The 16,586-nt window shown below is 38.2% G+C and overlaps 1 long non-coding RNA gene across 2 annotated transcripts; it reads left to right on the top strand.

Annotated features, from left to right (window-relative positions):
- The first annotated feature begins 213 nt into the window (after positions 1 to 213).
- On the top strand, positions 214 to 15,860 carry LOC116080586. Of its 2 annotated transcripts, XR_004114490.1 has the most exons (3): positions 214 to 571; positions 11,007 to 11,092; positions 15,461 to 15,860. It is a non-coding gene; the product is annotated as an uncharacterized LOC116080586 (long non-coding RNA). The 2 variants fall into 2 exon arrangements; XR_004114489.1 differs by lacking the exon at positions 11,007 to 11,092.
- The last annotated feature ends 726 nt before the right edge of the window (positions 15,861 to 16,586 follow it).

Here is a 16,586-nt window from a genome sequence, read left to right as displayed (position 1 = left end):
ATCATCTGAAGTATTTAGGGAACATTTCATATTGAAATCACAAAGCTACTGGACCTGAATGGTTTCTGTCTGTCCTGCAGTCTGAAGCATATTCAGTTTAGCTCCAAAGTCCTCAAGTCTCATTGAACTTTGCCCTAAAGTTCAAATCCAAATCATAGTCTCATCTGAAATTGAAGGCAGACCATTAGCTAAACATGAGGTCTTATTAGAGGGTATAAACAGGAGGATCAGGCCACAGCTAACCTAGAATCCAGGAGGAGGAACACTGAATTCTATAGTGACATGCTTAGAATCCAGAACACACACAGACATGTGCTCCAAAGGCTTGGGAAGCCCTCACCTAATGATCTTGCAGATGCAATTCATTTGTGCCATTGTCTCCACCTGGCTTTACTTTCTACCTGCAGCTTCCCTCAGTACATATTCCAGGTTCCTCATAGTGAGTGACTGGTTCCAAATTGTTCCACCAGCAGGAGCACAGCTTCAGTAGCCATGGAAGGCATAGATGTTTGAAAATGGGGAAACAACCATAATATCAGAGATGTACAACTAACCAGAAGCCTCTCAAAAGGTGAGCCAAAATAAATGCTTCTTTCCATAAGCCATGTCTTGGGTATTTGTCACAGTGAGGAATGAACACATACCACTACTTCCAGTTCCCAAAAGAATATCTGTTCCTGTCTGAACTCTCAGGAGGATAATATTTACTGTCCACATTCTTATCAGCATTCTGATCATTGGAACTTACACTGACATCATCCATTAAGCTTAATTAAACAGCTTTGGGCTTCCCTGGCCTACGGAATTTCATCTTTCCAAACCTTTTCTATAAACCAATTTCAAAGGCTTCTTAAGAGTGAAGACATACAGTGTCCCACTCCTTAGACCAGCATTCTGCATGAGCCAGCTTGCATTACTAACTGACACAACAATTGAGAGAAATCACTTTAAAGATGGCAGGGCTTATATTGCCTTATGTTTCCTTGGATTTCACTGTGACTTATGGGTGGCTAAATTGCTATGTGCTTGAGGAAAAGTAAAATAGCTACTTCCTGGAGCATGGAAGAGAGTAAGTATCTCACCACATAGGAACTCAGAAACAGCAAAAGAGAAGCAGAAGGGTACCCTGCAGAAGGCTCCTTCCTTCAAAGGCAGACACCAGTGACTTATTTCCCCATCTAGGCTCCAACTCCTAATGAACATTCAGTTATGAATGCATCAGCTCATCAATAGTCTGATTTATTTATGAGCTTGGTGCCCTCTCAATACAATCATCTCATACTGGTAGTACCATCTGAGGTCTAAGCTTCCTGCATCTGAGTCTGGGTATTGCTGTTACTGTGCTGGTCAGATTCAGGTAGTGACAGTCCAGTTTTGGCTTCTGGATGCCAAATGAATGTCTGACCAGTTCCCTCTTGTTTCCAAGCCTGAATTCCTTTAGGCCCACCTGTTCCTTGTGTGACGTAGTCTTTAGGCTACTGGTCTCTTGCAGATCACTGCTTGCCTGTGGACATTGCGAGCACATCATCTGTGTCCTCCAGAGAGTATATGGCTTTTTCTTGAGTTAATTCTGGAATGCAGACTAATTTGTCAACTGGCTCAAACACGTGTTATTTCAAAAGACTGTGTATCATGTTCAGACTTCAAACCCCTTGGAGATTAAGATCAAGTTCCTTATCAAACTCGTTGCTATTTGGCATAAGGCAAGAACAGTTTTCATTTTATGTACATCTCTAGGTTTCTCATTACTTTAAAACTGAGATCCAGCATGAATCCCCTCATCTAAAAAGTGAACCACTGCTATTTCTCAGGAAAAAAAAAGATTAAGTTTATTTATATATGTGTACTCAAATGGCCCATGCATTGCATTTTTGCCGAGAATACAAAGACTTCTTGTTCCTAAGGCAAACTGAAGGAGCAGAAAGAACTTACTTCTTTTAATATTGGTTTTCTTCTTTGTTAAAAACAAACAAACAAAAAATGGAGGCTCAGTGTTAGATACCTAGCTACACAGAGAAGTCTATACCTTGTCATTTGCAAAGGCCCAGAAGTACTAAAACTTCTTAACTGTTTCAGAAGCTGTTTTCTACACTTTGTGATACTTGTAAGCCTTATGTTAAGAAGTTAGTACAAGTGTTCCTAAAAAATTGAAAAAGCATTTGTGTTTCTGTGAGCCCATAAATACTAATCTTCCACTCCTTGCACTTCCAAAAATAACTCACAAATTTCCATTTAATGTTATTTTTTGCACAGTACCTATGAAGTTTAGTCTTCATTGTAATGGAACTGAATTTAAAATTATGTAGGAGACACTTCTGGGCATGGATGTGAGGGCACTTTTGGTAGTAACTGACTAAGGTGGAGAGCTAAATGTTGGTTATTGGTACCATTTTCCTTAGGCTGGATATGCAGACTTAGTAGAGAGGAAAAGCTGAAAATCCAGATGAGCATTCAATGAGCTTCCAGAGTCATCTCATTCTACTTCCTGGTCTATGGATCATTGAGGAAACAGATTCATGCTCTGTTTCCAAGAGCTGAGAGTTAATCTTGCCATAATGCCTTCCTTTCAGTGACTGTGATGTAAGGAAGTGACTGTACCCTTTAACTGGGGCCCAAAACAACAAAAACAGTAAAGACAATAACAACAATAACAAACCCTGCCTCCTTTGAGTTGTTTCCTCTTAGATATTTAGTCAAAACAACTAGTAAATTGCTCATTCCTTCTTAGCTTTGCCATTAAACTTGTAATGAGATGTAGCACATGGTTAATATTCTATTTTCTGTTTTTCCAAAATTCTGCTGTCACTTGTTGCCTCTTAGGTAAAATGTCCATTAATGAATCCCACATCTTGCTGAAATGCACGTATTGATCATATTACCCACATGAAACCTGAATTTCCAATTCATGTCTGCCAATCTTATTTCTTGTTCAAGTCATATCACTTTGAGAAAGGGTTCAAATTGTGTTGCCTAACATATGTTGGGATGGGCAGCTGTACTTGCATCTTTCAACACTTGCTCTCATTAGTTGAGCTGGTATTCTGAGTCAGCCTCTCATATGTACTCAGATGAGCTACTGTCAGCTGGTTATCTGGTGCAATTCCTTTCTACAGAACACTCATAGATAACTTAGTGGGTTAAGAGATAATAGATATTAGAAAATGAAGATGAACAGGACTAGAAGATAGGGGAGACATGATTCTAAATTAATGACAATAAATTAAAAAAAAATAAAAACAGAATAACCAGAATGACTGTTCACCTAAGGGCTATTCTGCATCTACTTTCAATATGCTTGCTTAATCCCCCTACACCATAAATAATTTAAAACTCCTGTCATTAAACAAAGTAACTAAACTTACCTCTATAATTTGCAAGACAAAATAACATAACCTCAACTTTCTGTTTCCTTATCTACATGATGAATATCCTGGTTCCCATTATCTCTTTGGTCTTTGAGACACTGACAGGAATGAAGGGTTGTTTAGTAAATGATAGTGGGAGTAGTTTCTCCAATCCTTTCTCTTTTGTCTTCTCTTCCTTTTTTTTATATTTATTGAAAACTATAACTCTAACTATATTGTATTGTCCAGGTTTTTGAACAATTTGAAAAATCATAGATAAAGTCTTTTTCCCCCTCAGGGGTAATACAGTCTATATCTAGGAAAACTCAAGCACACTCATGGGAAATGTTCGGTGTCAAATAGTAAGGGTGACAATATTCACATTATGAGTTAGATTAGGAACTGTTAAGAACTCAAGGGTTATACAAACTAGGAACAGGAAAAGGGTGGATGCAGGAAACGCTTTGAGGAAGTGCTGGACTGTGATAGTGTTAATGAAAATAAGGGCTTGGAAGAAATGAAAAGAGGCATGCCCATAGGTGGACACGAAGCATTTGCAAAGCTTCTTTCTTTAGGGAAAAGCTTCTTGCAGAGCAGGGAGGAAGGATGATGCCATTTGCCAGCGAATATCCATCCCAGCAGCTAGGAGCATTTCAGAATGGATACAGAGAGCAGAGATGAGATTACAAACCAAGTCGTGAGAGTATGCACATGTTGTCCTCTTAGGTCAAGCTGGATACTTTGATGTGGAGGACTCTGGGACAAAAGTCCTTACTTGTTTCATTTTGTTTTGACATTTAAGTCCATAAAGACAATTGTAGAAAAATCTGTTATCCAAGGTCAAGGAAAGGAATACTTTAGGAAATATGATTGGTGAAAACAGGGGTTGATAATGTTACAGCTCCAAGTACAGTGCCTCCCTCAGTCAAACTAGTTCTTAAAAGTGGATTTTGTCAGTCTGGTGTGCATAGTAAGCTGTTCCATGAGTGTGATCCTACCTTCCCACTTTAAAAGCTGTTCAGGGGCAGGGAATTAGTGTTCCCTTTATTACAACCAATGGACCATAAATAAAGAGCAGGAGATTTGTTCAATTTTTGCCCCATAGTGCAGCCAATGAATCTCAGAAAGAAATGGTTTCAAACCCAGATGTATCAAGTATTCCAACCTTGGAGTTAAAAAAACTTATGAAACAACCTTTTGAAATATTCTATTTCATAAAAGGATATAGTACCTACAAAAGAAATAAAACAATAAAATTCCCCACCTTTGAGACAGTTTTTCCTCCGTGATGAACTTGGTTCCACATAGAGTGGAGGATTGGCTTTCGTCATAGAGCTTGTAAATAGTAATGTGTAATTTGATTGGCTCAACTGTCAATAGATTTAGTTTTCTTCTCCAACAGCACAGTTGTACATATGCCCCAAAGTTTGAGATCTTATTACTAATTTGCTAGATTTATAGAGTTATTTATTATACTCTTCAGGGGCAAAAATAGAAAAAAAAACAATTTCTAATGCAGCTTTAATCTAGCAAAGACTCTGGGGAACTAATAGAAATTCATCATAAATTCAAAATGCACAGAACTTGCTAGGTGGAAGATTGGGGTGACAGGAATATTTGCTCTGCCACACTCAGAATACTAGCTTCTACATATTGCCGTGAAAGGAACACAGTACCAATGCAGGGCCAGAAGTACACTGATGTAGAGAGACATTTTAGCACTACTCCATGATTTTCTAGAACTTATAACAATGACCTTGATCTTAGGCTCTTTAATTATGAAGCTCCAGGCTCCAGAAGCTCTGGCAGTGAGGCCTGTTAACATCTTCTGAGGTTACAGTCTGAGGCAGCTCACCTCTGTGATCCTGCTATGTGTGTTGTTGTGAACTAAAAGAATGAATTCTGTTTTGATTAGAACAACAATCCTCAACCTTTGGGTTGCAACACCTTGGGGATTGCATGTCAGATATCCAGCATATCAGATATTTACATTAAAATTCATAACAGTAGCAAAATCACAGTTTTGAAATAGAAAAGAAATAATTTTATGGTTGGGGGTCATCACAACACAAGGAACTGTGTATCATTAGGAAAGTTGAGAATCACTGGCTTAGAATGTTCATGACACTCCCTTGGTTTTGTATTTCACTGAGACAGAACTTGTGCCTGGCATGAAGGAAGCTTATTGAATTAAGGAAGACATACTGTCTAATAGGAGCTGCTGCTGTGGCTTCAGTTTCCTGTGACTAACTGAAGTGAATTTTTTGTTCATTTTTATACATTAACTTGAATGTGTCAAGAGATACCCAGGTAGAGTTGGTCAAATATTCTTCTGGGTGTGAATGTAAGCTGTATTGAAATAGATTAGCATTTGAAATAGTTGATTGAGAAAGGGAGACACATCTTTAGGACTAGGGCCAACTCATGCCAATTTATCCTAGTTTGCAAATACTATGAGATTTTTTTACTTCCATAATTGTATGGGTCAGTCCTTTTAGGAGGAATGAAACACAAGATCCTGACTGGCAGCTCATGTATGCACAACAGCTGAATCTTCATCTTACAATCGTAAGTTCAGTCTGGCACATGGAGACATATGATGGCAGAGACCTGGGCAGCCAATCAGATGTTGCCAGCAACAAGGAGCAAGGTGTCATGTACTAATGGGACATGGGTGGAGGGTATAAAAGCAACACCTAATTCTGCAATAAATGACTCGGCTTCTGCTTCTCATTTGACTCACTCTGTGTCACTGATTTTGCACCTTTTTACCCCCTGGCCCCAAGGACCATGTTCAGGGCCTAGGGCTAGGGAAACAAGTCTTCACATGTATCTACTTCCTATCAGTCTCTTTCCTTATAAACGCTTACTAACACAACCACTATGTGATTTCTAATCTTCTCTAGCCAGTCTGATGAAGCATAAAGAAGAGTCAAGTTTTGTATGATCTTGATGAGTTGCATAATCTCCTTGCTTGTAATTGGACAACTACTCCTTCCTATGGGTCTCGTCCTAGAGGGTGGCCTACACACTCAGTGACATTCATTGGTGAATGACAACCCCAATCCCTCCCAGAAGGTACTAATTCCAAACAGCTTCTAGGTTGAGGCTAGGCTTTTTGAACACTTCCTTTTCATAGGAAGAAGTTTGTCTGGTTTGAACCTGTGCAGGTCTTGATGCTCTCAGAGATTTCATGTGCATTTTGTTCACTTTTTTGTTTCCTTTTATATTTTATATTTTCTTACTGGCCTTCTTTTGTTTGATTGACTGATCGATTGATTTTTGAGAGACAGAAACAACATGAATTTGGGGAGTGGGGAAGTAAGAAGGATTTGAATGGAGTTGGGTAAAGGAAAAGAATATGATCCAACTATTGTATAAAATTTAAAAATAAACAAGTACAATACTTTTTGTTTTTAAAAGAAAAACTTCATTGTTTTTTAATGTGTTTTAATTCAATGGTGTCTCTCAAGCCATAATTGATAACTCACTTTCTAAAATCCTCCCCAAGACTTTCTAAAAAGTTGATAAATTGACATCATAAAGCTTAGTTTGTGATGTTCTTGTCTATAACACTCACACTGACGTGGAACAGTGAGAAAATCCACCCTTCTGGAAGAGGTGAGCTCAGAGTCCTCCAACACTTCCTCCTTCCTGTGGTGTGGAATAAACTCTGTCTATAACTTGAGACTACACTTTTTACAGCTAATTCCCCAACTCTCTGCCAGGGATATTTTCCTATGGTGACTTCATAGCGCACCCAGTGCTAGAAAATGTATCCCCATAAATTCTTTGTGTTATCAACTCTGTTTCATACTTTTTAAAATCTTAAGCTACTAATTTCAGTTACACACATAACATTCCCTACAAAAGCAAATGCACACATAAAAGATGAACTTTTTAAATCTGGCTCATGAAATTTACTCATATGTGTTGTTTATTTTAATTTTTATGCACATGTATGTATATGTCCCTCACTGGACTGTGAGTTCTTCAACTTCAGTAACAAAATCATTAAAATTTACTATACTACAAAGTAGCTTTCCCATTCCTATTTAGTCACATCAATTTTTAAGGAGTTCTAATACCCTTGATGCATCAGCAAAGGGAAGAGTAAAGTGACAGGGAGGAAGAAAGCAGTGTTTCTTGCCATGAGCCAGCTATAGGATTTGTCACCAGCCCAGAGCAAATTGTTCCAGTTCCTTCATTAGATTTTTGCCTCTTTTAAAACAAAGGCATAATGCACGAGGCTAAAGAAGGAATCTCAGCAGCACATCTTTTCTGGTTATTGCTATTTCAAGCTTCCTTCTGCTGTGCCTACAGCTCCACTGCATATGCCTCTCTCTCTCTCTCTCTCTCTCTCTCTCTCTCTCTCTCTCTCTCTCTCTCTTTATCTATCTATCTATCTGTGTGTGTGTTCATCAGAAACAATCTCTGTCCTAGATTTGATTTGATAAGCTTGTTTATAGTCTTTCAAGCAGGTCAGTAAAAATATGAGAAGATAAATGCTTTCCTATTACTCACTGTTACTTACCCATTACTTTCCTATTACTTACCTCTCCAGTTATCTTGAGAGAACTTGTTTAGCTGCTCTGAAGTAACACTGCCTGGTTGTCATTTAGAAGAGATTATCTCTACACAGGCAGAATGCTCCAAAAAAATTCTTTTACCTCTCTGAGGTCTAAACATAGGTTGGATTATGGTAGTACTTTATCAATTTCTACTTTGTAACAAAATCCTCTACAGGTTAGATTTATCCATTGAATTCCTTGGCAGTCCCAAATTGTTTCTCTTCCTTTCTATACATTCTTGAAATATATTTCCTTATTCAACTTTAAGTCTTTTGAATTTGGTGAAAACTGGCCAGCATATGTTCAGGAAATAGGTGATTCCACTTCTGGTCCCTTTTGAACTATTAGGTTCAGACATTTACCTATCCCTACCCAGTTAATACTTGTGTTTTTTCTCCTTCCAGTTTAAGTTATTGGAGTTTCCCCCAATATTTTTTAGGGCATAGGATAAGGATTTCAGTATCATCTTCCAGAATCTAGTCCTCCTTGGCTTCCTACTTCTTGTCTGTGGTCACCACACTTTCCCTGGAACACAGTCTGTCCAGTCTGCCCAAGACCAGCAGCAACTTCCTCAGACAATTTCTGTTCAGTTTTGTGGCAATGATGACACCATTCTCAGGTGGATCTTTCCTTGAAACATGTGAACAAATATTCTCTGTGGATCCTGAAGTAAGGATAGACCATAAGAATAGTTCCATCTAAGTATAGTACAGTGAAACAGCAGTTTATTGTTTGGAGTTCCTTAGAGTTAAATGGGTGGCAGGCTACCTAAAGGAGTGTGAATGACCTCCAAACAATTGCATCACCAAAATATCCCAACCCAGCTGAAAGCTGCTCAGTTGGAGTACTCCCTTCATTTGCTCTTCTAGAGCCTTTATGCTGTAGCATCTCTAGAGACAACATACAGTTGGGCAAGATGACATCAGCTGGGGAAGGAGAATAGAGCAAGAGGGAATGAGTACCTGGGTGTCTCTGATGAAAGCTGAGATCTGCTTTAAAGACAGAGGGTTAAAGGTCCTGATCTGGTAAGTCTCGCTCTGATGATCACAGCTGCCCTGAATAAGATGGCCAGGGTCTCATAGTACCTGCAGAACAGCATCCCTCACCAACTTTAAACTTGACATTCACAAGATTACCAAGAAAGGAATCTTGCCAAATGTTTAGTAATTTTATTTCTCCCACAGACGTAACTTCCCAGCAGAATGATACAAAAGGCATTGATTTGTCTCTAAACCCTTTTGTTCTCCGGAGACACCATGCCTACTGCCTTTTTTTCTTATTTCAATGCTCTTTGCCAACTCCCACTCTTCCTGGTTTCTGAACCCTGTGCATTTCAGAGCTCTGCTCTATGCTCATGTCCACTGGGGATTCTGTCTCCATGTGATCATAGAATACAGACTTAGAATTTTAAAATTCCACTATTTTAGTAGCTCCAAGAACTAGATGGATCTCAATAGATGTTTCTGAAGAGTAAATATGAATGTTACCAAGACTAGGGAATTAGGAAAGCAAGAGTTAAAAACTTTAGAGAAAGTCTCCCACTTAAGACCATGAAACTACCTCAGAAACTCGACAAGTGTTATGTGCATGTGTGTGTGCGTGTGTGTGAGTGTATGTGTATGCATGTGTGTATGCATGTGTGTGAGTGTGTGTGTATGCATGTGTGTATGCATGTGTGTGAGTGTGTGTATGCATGTGTGTGAGTGTGTGTATGTGTGTGTATGCATGTGTGTAAGTGTGTGTGTATGTGTGTGTATGCATGTGTGTATGCATGTGTGTATGCATGTGTGTGAGTGTGTGTGTATGTGTGTGTAACAGCTATGAATCAAATTTAAGATCACTTGCTAAACACACAGGTGAAACTGAAAGCATATATGAGACAGCAATGGAGCTCAGAGAATTAGAATGTCTTGGGGACCTGAGGAAAGAGGCAGTTTCATCACTCAGTTTTTTCATATTTGTCACTGTTGATCAATTTTGTCTGGACCACTCATGGGTACTTATTAAGTACACACTTATGTCCCACTTGATTTCACTTACTTTTTTGTGAATATGTCAATGAGTATGGGTTTGGATTGTTTTCTACCATTATCTCTGGACCACAGGATAGAAGAAAGTAGGTATTCTTTTAGCATTGTCCATGGAAAATCCTCACACTTTGAATATACTAGCAATTAGCACAGATATGACAGGCAGGTTCAGTGTACAGTCATGTGCCTCCCTAATGATATTATCTTCTCTAAAGAGTTTCAGATTATAAGGCTCACACTGTTTTCTTTCCCCACAGTGGTGTGTGTGTGTGTGTGTGTGTGTGTGTGTGTGTTTAAGAGGGAGTGAGTGTGTGTGTGTGTGAGAGAGAGAGAGACAGAGACAGAGACAGAGACAGAGAGACAGAGACAGAGAGAGGCAGAGACACAGAGAGACACAGAGAGAGGCAGACAGAGAGAGACAGAAAGAGACAGAAAGAGATAGAGAGAGACAGAGACAGAGAGAATATCACAGGTATCATAACACATGTCATGAATATGGTGTGTGTTTGTCAAGTCTCCAGTTTATTCAGCCTAGGACCAGTAGGTGGATGATTGACCCAGCCTTATCTGTGAGTATTTTTTTTTTTTAACTCTTCTCACAACCATTCTTCAGAGTTACTTCTGGAACTCTGCAAGGTTCTCTAGGAACTTATAAATCCTAAAAGCTTGGAAAATCTACAGAAAGACCATCACTATAACTCCATAAATAGGTTTTATGCTCTGAGAGGTCAAATGGTTTGATTCAGCATATCTCAGAAGTACAGAAAGGCTTCTTAGTCAAGAGCTGCTGTTCTGTACTTCTGGGGTCTCTTCTTTGGGTCTGGATGAGGTCACAGAGCGTGAGTTTCTAAGAAGTTTCAAGATGACAGATAAGCGCTAGTAGAGTGGCGTCAAGACTGTGAGGACCACTGCCCTTCTTGTAGACTGACTTCCCTCAGCCCATAAACCAACTGAGTTGCCTTCTCTTAAATGTCTTCCTTCAAATTTTATCTGTACTAACACCCACACTCTACAAATTGAGGCATCCTATAATCATTGTGCTCTATCATTTACTCTGTTAGGGTGGATCTGTGTGTTGATTGACCCCGAATGCCAAGAGTGCCAGGTGAGAAGAAAGAATCACAACTATGTACTTAGTGGCACCAAGGTATATTTCAATGTCTGGCATATTTGTGCTCAGGATTTATTGAATCTCGCTGTTTTGAAGGAAATTCTTCTTTAGTGAACTATGAGAACATGGTTGGTATTTCAATGAGACTCAAATGTTCCCATGAGAATATAAATATTGATTCTTGAATGGTAAAAAATAACCACACAAAAGCTAAGAGATATACAGTTTTTATGTAGCATTGTACTTCTATAGAGACACATGATTATAAAGAAAAAGTCTAATTGAAAAAAAGTTGAGAAATCCTATTATGGAATAATATTCTAGACAAAAGGATTGTATTTTCACCCCAGTATCAAGTCAAGTGTTTGGTAAAATACTAAGCTTTCTTCAATTTTTTCCTTTACTAATTTTGAAGGAACACAAACTGGTGCAGATGTTCAATAAATGTCTCCAGGATAATTATTAACTTCTCTAACTTTCTACTTTAAGAATACTTATAGCATTTTTTTCTGTTTATATTCCCTGTTTCTAAAAAATATTCATTTTTAAGTGTTATTATTTATTTATTTTACATTTATTATTATTTCATATGTCTATTTTTATACTCTCTGTGCATATATCTATCTATCTATCTATCTATCTATCTATCTATCTATCTATCTATCTATCTATACATAGAGGTCAAAGGACAGCTTTTACCAATATGATTACTCCTTCCACTTAGGAGCAATCAGTATATACCCAAGTGGTCAGGTTTGCATTACAAACACTTTAAATCTAGTGAGCTATCTTAACAATATACACACTTATTTTTGTGTATATTTATTTGATCATATTTGTGTCGGGGGGGCCAGAGGACATCTTACAAGAACTTGTTCTTTCCTTCCATCAGGTTGTTCCTGGAAATTGAGTTCTGGTTATTAAGCTTGATAGCAAGCATTTTGCCTGTAGAGTCATCTTGATCGGCTCTCCTGTATATGTTACTTCTAGCCAAACATAATTTGCATTTTGACTGTCTCATACACATTGTGATCATTACACAGTTACTTAAGAATAGTTCTTGTGAAACTAGAACTTTTATAGAGACTGTAGAGACTACAGAAACTATAGCTTTTATAGAGAACCTCCACAAATAAGATAAACCATGCTCACTCAACTCTCCTTGTGCTGAAATGACCAGCTGAGAAAACTCTCCATTGTTAGGCCAGATGGTTGAGTTCAGAATGTGTGTGTCCCAAGTCTAGAAAATTGAACGTCTCTCTGTTCCCTGCTAGCGGTCCCTTGCTTCTGGAAGTTTCTTTTTGCCCTGTAGGCATAGAACTTATTTTTGCTTTCTTTAGCTTGAACTGCTCCTGGGAAATCGACTTTCTGAAGGCATTACAAACCCATACAGAAAACAAGAAGACATTGCTGAGGGTTTCTTCAGAGGCTGCTGGGAAATTATATGCTGTTTCTTCTGTATTCAATACCCAGTTATTAATATCCTGCCCGAACTAGCAAATAACTTCCTGCTGATCTCCTGTGGGTGAGGTCTTTCATCTCCTCCTCCCCACTCCTTTTTCCCCTTTGTTTTATACCTTGATCTATTTATCCCCTCCATTGCACTCACTGTCCATTTTCCTTCAGGCAATTGTCCTGAATTATTTAGTAGTCGTTCCATTTGTTTTCTGTTCACCACACCGTCATGATGTCTTTCCCCACTGTCTTGTCTCAGTCCCTTCTGTGTGTACATAAAACTCACTCAGCAATCCTTCTTTCTCTATGCCATGTGAGAAGGTTGTTTGGACACCAGGCAGGAGTTACAAGCTCCAGGTGGTGGGCTGGGGAGAAGCATGCCTCAGTGGCTTGCTTTGGAAGGTAACAGATTCCATCATTTTCCAGGAGGCACAGCAGGCAAATTGTAGCTGGTAATGAAGATTCATTGCTCCATCATTCTGTTAGCCTGAACAGAATGTGGGTTCATTGTGTCTGCAGCTTTCTGACCCCCACTGAGCTTTCCTCAGCATAGCTCTATGTCAAGGTAAAAGGAGAACACTTTTTTTATTAAGAATAATGTATTCTAACTTTTTAAGGTTTTCATACCTGTTAACACAGATGTTCAAGTTGTTCAATAGCACCCTTCAGAAGAAGAAACTCATCTTACACATAGCTCCATACATTTATACACCACACTGCTAGAAAATAGTCACATTAAAGTCTCCTTTTCCTTCTTGCTCTGTGTAAATTGTTCATTGTTTCCTGTAGCTGACATGTAACCTATAATAAAGGACAAAATGATAACATGATTATATGGACAATAATAGCCTTCTATCAAGAAATACCACAATTAGAAGGCTCAGACTAAAAAGTCTAAACCAAAGAGGCTGGGATGATAGGAGCATTTTAGTTTCGGTCAATCCAGGTCAGGGGACTTTCAGACCATCTTGATAATTCTTCATTTTTATTTTCTTTTGTTCTTACTTCAGAACTATGTTGAGCAAGAATTTCCAAATGCCTAATGGTAGCCTCTATAATTTGTTGGCTAGACTGCCCTTTGCCTAAGTTTGAGATGCTACTCACCCTCATATAACTGAGTAATTCTAAATGCCAACTTTATGGAGTTTTCATTTTATCCATGGCCATTTCTCTTTCCTTAAATCAAGTGCAAGTTTTCCTTCTTCAACTAATATTTTCCAAGTTACTACATGTAAATCAATGGGTAGGTCTCCAAGTGATATGAAGATAAACAAAATCCAGGTTTTTTGTATCTATATGTGTGCTTGAGTCTCTGCCCTTAAAGAGAGGTCACCTCCTACAGCCAGGCAGGACCCCCAGGGGAGGGATAAGAACACCAACATACCCTCAAAAGATTCCACCCAAAATTTCTTCTGTCTAAAAGAAATGCTTGTGATGTAAATACATAAATAGATTTTGTAATTAATAAAGTAAAAATATATTTCTTTTTATTTTTTATAGATACAATATAGTTACACCATTTACTCCTTTTTATTCTTCCAGTTCTTCCATATACCCCTCCATATTCACTCCATACTGTTTTAAATTATGACTTCTTTTTCATTAATTTTTGTCACACACACATTTAAATAAATAAGTAAAACACGCCCATTCAATAGGACAGTCATATGTATACCTCAAGGATGATCATTTGGTCTCAGAAAAACATTTGGTACACTCTTCCTTGGGGAAGACTATTTCTCCCACAGTCATCATTCTTTATGTAGGGTTGGGACTTCTTAGAATAGCCAACCCCTCCATATTATTATGTCTCTTAGTGTTGTCCTTGTTCAACTCATGCTTAGGCAGTCATATTGGTGAGGTATTTGGGTGTAGTGACTCAATGTCACAGCAAACTCTCTACTCCTTTGGCTCTTACAGTCTTTCTAACCCCTCTTTTGAATGATCCTTGAGCCATAGGTGTAGAAGGTGTTAATACAGAAGATAACGTGTTATGTTCCAGTGTTTATCAAACTCTGGTTACTTTGGAAGACTATAGCCATGTTGTAGCAATGCACATTGGGTAAAAATGGATTTGGAACTAATAATATAACAGGGATGGCACTGAGAAAAGCTAAGGTGAGTGGTGTTTCTTCTTTGCCATTTCAGAAAATCTCTTTTACTGTAATGGTGGGAGGTCCACTGAGTGGAGTTCTTAGAAAGACTTAAGTGTGGGCACTGGGAAAGCACTACATAGGAAATGCAAATAAATTTGGTTAAGTGAGTAAAGGATTACTTTTAAGCTTGGAAAACCAAGACTCCAGAAAGAAATTTGCATTTGAATTTATCCCTAAAGTGTGTACTGGTTTTGGTTTCCATTTCCCATAGGATAGAAAAATGGCTCTCTAAAATAAAATCAAAAAGCAGGAACTAGGAGGCACATATGTAAGAGATTAAATCAAATAATAGTGGTAGTTTTAAGCACATAATAAATTCCTGAGAAAGTCACTATGTTGTTAGTACCTATAAGGTTCATTAAGCAATGAAATTCTTTTTTGTGTGTTTTATAATAGAAATAATAAAAACTTCTTTTTCTAGTCTAAAAATATCTCCTCTTGGAACAGTAACCAGCAACATTTAAAATATTGGAAATGAAGAAAGTTTTAGTAGCTTGTATCTTTCAGCAAATTCTTATATTACATTGATCTTTCAGTTTCTATCTAAGAGAAATGGGGTTTGTGCATAATGATTGTTTGGATTATTATGGTTATTAAATATATGTTCTACCCAGTATGTTTAGTATAGCCTTTAGAATGTAGAAATGTGTATATTAACAAAATAATAATTGTTTATATAAATGATTTTTGTAAAGAAAGGAAAGTATGAACAAAACCTGTAGGTGCTCTCAGACATTAACAAGGGGCAGTTCTGTCTGTTTCTACCACTATGTGTTGACTCTTCTGTTTTTAGGTTTCCATATGCCAGATATACATCCATACTGATATGAATATAGAAGAGAAAGTGACCAGATAAGGAGAGATCTGAAGTCAGTGGTCTGAGACTGTCCTTGTTGGAGGCAAGGATGCCAGAAGAGAGAAGTACCTGCTTTGTTATCTCCAAAGGGAGTGCACTTGCCTAGCTATAGTATGTGATGACATGACAGGAACTCAGAGCAGGCACCTGGACACCTGGACTGACCAGCTTATCGTCCTTATCATACTTCACCACAGTTGCTGCTTTATGTCCTTTTAAGAAGCCCCCCAGAATATCTGGATGCTACCCTGCTATAAAGAACTCCTCCCACTACACTATGTTTTCTCTCTTATGTTCCCACCTATAAATCCATAAAATAAACTTCTCTCTAAACTCATCCTCTGTGTCCTTGAATTTCATTCCATGAATTCTCATGACAAGAATCTAAAAGCCACTGAGTTGGGGTTGCTTGGAAGGCTACTGAGTTTTTTGAAGCCTAAGCCAAGAAAGACTTAATCACTTTCAAAGACACCCCCAAGTTGTTCATTTTATTATGAAAATTTATCAAATGTTTTTTGAAATTTTACTTTTGTTAATATCTACTCATCCTTAATGAATGTTTTATAAGCTGGTCATTGTTCAATAATTATTCTCCTATAACACACACACACACACACTCTACAAGGAATAAGTCATTATAGTCCATTTCCAGTATGAGGAATGTAGAACTGGTGAAAGAATCATAGACAAGCAGGAGACACTGAGTATAGGTCTTCCCTCCTAGTTGCTGCAACTTGCTTATCTGGGTGGTTTTTAATTTATCTTGTGGTTAAAAAGTTACAATCTACTCTGTGACTAAGCCCAAGTATCAGAAAAGCTAAAGGGGACCTCCTGTCCCAGAAGACTGAGGATGTTGTGTGGGAGTTATTTATGCTAGACAGGCAGGAAAGCGTGTGGCTCCCTAAGGAGCTCAGCCCATGAGGAATTCAGGGACAAGGAGAAGTGAGTAGAAATGTGAGTAGAAACTGGTTTGCTCCTCCCACTCATTTTGATGTTTGGTCCAGGCTAATGACTGGCTCCTAGAAAACCAAAATAAATCTCTTTCTTCACTACTCTGAATCTC

Source organism: Mastomys coucha, unplaced genomic scaffold (assembly GCF_008632895.1).
Source record: "Mastomys coucha isolate ucsf_1 unplaced genomic scaffold, UCSF_Mcou_1 pScaffold6, whole genome shotgun sequence".
Lineage (NCBI taxonomy): Eukaryota > Metazoa > Chordata > Mammalia > Rodentia > Muridae > Mastomys > Mastomys coucha.
This window is presented reverse-complemented; position numbering and strand designations above follow the sequence as displayed.